This window comes from Palaemon carinicauda, chromosome 5, assembly GCF_036898095.1.
Source record: "Palaemon carinicauda isolate YSFRI2023 chromosome 5, ASM3689809v2, whole genome shotgun sequence".
Classification (NCBI taxonomy): domain Eukaryota; kingdom Metazoa; phylum Arthropoda; class Malacostraca; order Decapoda; family Palaemonidae; genus Palaemon; species Palaemon carinicauda.
This window is the reverse complement of record NC_090729.1, coordinates 117,755,168-117,760,167: the sequence shown is the minus strand read 5'-3', so window position 1 is coordinate 117,760,167 and position 5,000 is coordinate 117,755,168.

The following is a 5,000-nucleotide window of genomic DNA, read 5'->3' as shown; positions in this document are numbered from 1 at the left end:
TTCAGGACCTATTTTCATCTATAATTTATTCCATTAGTGCCTACAACTAATAAAATTGGATAATAAACATATAAGTTTATAAATCAATCAATAGAAAAAAATCAATACATTCATGAACAATTAACGTGGATAAGAACAAAATATATTATGAAATAGAAATTCGAAAAAAAACGCATCCGTATTCCAAAATAAGTTTACGCAAATATAAATATGCACAAACGCTTATATAAGGGTTGTAGTTTAGCTAATAATAATAATAATAATAATAATAATAATAATAATAATAATAATTATATATATATATATATATATATATATACATATATATATATATATATATATATATATATTGAGTGGGGAAACAACGTTGTAAAAGGGTTTAGGTACCGCCATGATCAGCAAAGCTGTGCTAGTCAGGGACACCCACACTAGGTTGGTTTGCTGTGAGCGATCAGACGAAAGACCACACTGGCCAAGCTGGTGATGAAAACTAGCCAAACCCCAGACACGAATGAAGACATGTCTGAGGCCTTTGTCCTGCAGTGGACTAGACACAGCTGTTTCTAGTCCAGTGCAGGACAAAGGCCTAAGAAATGTCCTTATCCATATCTGGGGTTTGGCCAGTTTTCATCACCCCGCTGACCAGTATGGATTGGTGAGGGTGGGAGATTTTCGTCTGATCTCTCACAGCAAACCTACCTAGTATGAGTAACCCTGACTAGTACAGCCTTGCTGATCATGGCGATACACAAACCCTTTCACCACGTTAAGGTGTTACCACTGAGAAAGGATATATATATACATACATATATATATATATATATATATATGTATATATATATATATATATATATATATACATAAGTTAGTTGGAGAACCTTAACACCAAACTGGGAAGACTGTCAAGTAATGCCTACAGTGCATTGCGTGAGGTGTACTGAATGCACTATTCTCCATGGAGTAACTCAAGTGGCTTTAGACCTAAACAAAGACAATAATAATATCGTTTATATCAAAATAAATTTCCAAAGGTTAAATGGTGTTAGATCAAGTCATAATCATTTTGAAAAATTCTCATAATACGATTAAATAGAATGTATAATAATAAACACACACATACAAACACATATACAACAACAATAAATGCAGCTGTTCCTAGTCCACTGCAGAACAAAGGCCTCAGACATGTCGTTATTCTTTTATTCATGTCTGGGGTTTAGTCATTTTCATAACCACGCTAGCCAATGCAGATTGGTGATGGTGGGATACTTTAGTCTGATCTCTCACACAGCAAACCAAACTAGTATGGGTGTCCCTGACTAGTGCAGCTTGCTGATCATGGTAATACACAAACCCTTTCTTCACGTTAAGGTATCACAACAACAATACACACACACACATATATATATATATATATATATATATATAATCTAATCAAATATGGTTACATTAATCTTTCTAAAGCAATGAATAAAGACCTTCAAAATTGATGTTTTATCATATAATAAAGTTCCATAGAGAGATTAACTTTATTACCTTATATTTTGCTCGTAATTATTATCTATTATCAATAATATTCTTAAATGAACACGATTTTCCCTAAGTTCTTCAGCAATTCCTTTATTATGAGTCTTGTCCCAAGAATCGTTATAACACGGTGCACACGCACGTATACACACACACACACCACCTGATTGACAGGAGGCCTTCTCCCCCCCCCCACCCCCTCAGACCATGGAAAAAAGCGAGCCAATATTCCCACGACCGAGCTCAAGTGAAAGAATTGGGATACAGGAAAAGATCGGGATTGAAAGAAGATGAATAAGAAGATATAACGATAAATATTGAACAGAGGGAATTGAAAAGAGTAAGAATTGATTGCCTTTACGTACATCTCTATCTCGGTAAGTAAACCTCACTTTTCGCGGATTAAAAAGTTGATTGAAAAAGTCATATCGACCCATTTAAAAAGATAATAAAATGATCTTCGTAGGTTCGTAATTTACGTCGTATTGTAGACCTTATTGTCTGGATATTTCTAAGATAATAGTGTTTGTCTGTGGGTGGTTATCTAAATTCGTCTTGTGTCCTCATTCTGCTACATTTTAAGTATTGACAAGACATGTTATGTCAGTATTCAGTTTGTTTTAAGGAATTATTTACCTTTAGATAATACAGTCAGCAACTAGTCTCTCTCTCTCTCTCTCTCTCTCTCTCTCTCTCTATCTCTCTCTGGATATATATATATATATATATATATATATATAAACGAAGAGACGGACAGATACTAGATAGACATAAAGAATAACAGAATGGGTCCCTACTTATTGCAAAACCAACAGGTAAAGGAAGAGAAGACGATGGATTGACGAACTAAGAACATTTGCGGGTATAAACGGGCTTAGAAAGACCATAAACAGACGCGAGTGGATAGAAAGTCCGAGGCCCTTGTTCTGCAGTGGACTAGTAACGGCTGATATATATATATTATATATATATATATACATATATATATATATATATATAATATAGAGAGAGAGAGAGAGAGAGATGAGAGAGAGAGAGAGAGAGAGATGAATGTTACTTTCTGCGAATAAACGGAAATGAAATATGAGCAAATAGAGAGAGAGAGAGAGAGAGAGAGAGAGAGAGAGAGAGAGATGAACGTTACTTTCTGCGAATAAACGGAAATGAAATATGAGCAAATAGAGAGAGAGAGAGAGACGAGAGAGAGAGAGAGAGAGAGAGATGAACGTTACTTTCTGCGAATAAACGGAAATGAAATATGAGCAAAATACTCTCTCTCTCTCTCTCTCTCTCTCTCTCTCTCTCTCTCTCTCTCTCTCTTACACCGGCCATTAAAATTGGAAAGAATTTCCATATATGGAGTGAAAAAGAATGAATAATTTAGGAATGAAAACCTTGGAATAGAAACAAAATCCTCTTCAGCGTAAAATTTCTCCTGTATTCCGCCTTTGAAGACATTTTGAAGACTTCTTCAAAGAGAGAGAGAGAGAGAGAGAGAGAGAGAGAGAGAGGAGAGAGAGAGAGAGAGAGAGAGGGAAAAGAAAATTTGAAATTCCATATTCTTCCAACTATTTCTATAATTGTTAACAGGAATACAAAGGAAATCTATACATTCTGGGAATGAATGAAGATGAAATAAGAACGCTTCCAGAACGGTCTTCAGAGGGTGAGATTTGCCTCTGAAGCGTCTTAGCTGATAAATGTTACGATCCGCCCAGAAAGAAAACTATGAATAAATCTTTCCTTTTGTTATGGTTTTTTTAATTCCTTTTGTGTATTTCTTTATCTTCTGGATTCTTGGTCGTTCTATTCGTTTATGTATGTATGTAAGTATATATATATAAGAAAGTTATTATACACTATTTTCTCTCTCTCTCTCTCTCTCTTCTCTCTCTCTCTCTCTCTCTCCTCACCTTCATACCTGAAGACATTTGGACTCCAGTTGAAGCCATAAGAGAATTTGCTGTAATCTCTCTCTCTCTCCTCTCTCTCTCTCTCTCTCTCTCTCAGTCCTTTTTTAAAAAATAATGCTAAATTCAGGAAAGGTTTCGGTAATCATGAATATGGTTTCTCAAGTTTTCAAAGCATTTGGCGTGAATTTCGAAATGGAGGCAACGAAGAAAGCTGTAAGAATTCTCCTTAACGGAGGATGGCAATTGGAGATCAGCTCTGGAGGAAGAGCTGGACCGGAACCTGTAGGATTACAGGACCCAAAACAGGATGTGGCAGCGTCTGCATTCTGCCCTTGGGTACATCGGTTTATCGAACCTGGTCAGGTACGAGGAACCGAACCTGTCACCCTGCGACGGAACTCTGGTGGGCCTGGCGAGGGACATTGTCGGCGGCGAAGCAGCGAAGAAGGATGAGATTCTCCGTTTGGTCGACCAACATGTCCTCTGGCCGAAGATGGCCTTGCTCTTGGGCACAGCTGCCTTTGGCACTGCTGCCGTCGGAGCATTTTTCTTTTTCAGGTACCTGTGTAGAAGAAACGGAAAAGGAGGAGAGACTGTGAGAGATGAAGAGCTTTTGCAGAATCTTCTCCAGGAAATCCGAGAAACTACACAGGAAGATGGTGAATATCTTCCAGCTGAAGGAGTGTTCCAAGAAGAGCTGGAAGATGGTGAATTTCTTGCAGCTGAAGAAACTTTGCAGGAGGAACTGGAGGAGGAAAATGATCTTCCTGCTAGAGTGCTCCAGGATGAACTGGAAGAGGAAATCGATCTTCCAGCTGAAGGAATGTTCCAAGAAGAGCTGGAAGATGGTGAATTTCTTCCAGCTGAAGGAATGTTCCAAGAAGAGCTGGAAGATGGTGAATTTCTTCCAGCTGAAGGAGTGTTCCAAGAAGAGCTGGAAGATGGTGAATTTCTTCCAGCTGAAGAAACTTTCCAGGATGAACTGGAGGATGAAATCGATCTTCCTGCTGGAGAAGTCCAGTATGAACTGAAAGATGAAATCGATCTTCCAGTGGAAGAACAAGAAAAAGAGCCGGGTCTTCCTCAAAGAGGAGGATGTAGAAGAAGAGAAGGAGGAGAAGGAGGAAGAAGAAAAAGTTCCTACTCTTGAAGAACATCAGTCTGAAGACGGTTCAAAGACACAGAGAAGTGATAAAAAGCTCTCAGATAAAAAGAGGAGAAAAAGAAAGCTCTATAAGGAAGAGACCAGTAATGGTGAAGTCACTAAGGAAGAGATGAATAACACAGACGTATCAAAGAAAGAGAAGAATAATAAAAAGCTCCCAAAGAGAGAGAGGAGGAAAAGAGAGCTCTCAAAGGCAGAAAGAAGAAATAGAAATCTCTCAAAGGACTGGAGCAGTAATGAAGAGCTCTCAGAGGAAGAGGAGAGATTTGGTTCTGAGGACATCATGGAGGTCAAAGAACCTCTAATGCTAGAAGGATGGCACCTCAAAATAGAGGTCAAAGAACCTCTATTGCTAGAAGGATGGCACCTCAAAATAGAGGTCAAAGAACCTCTAA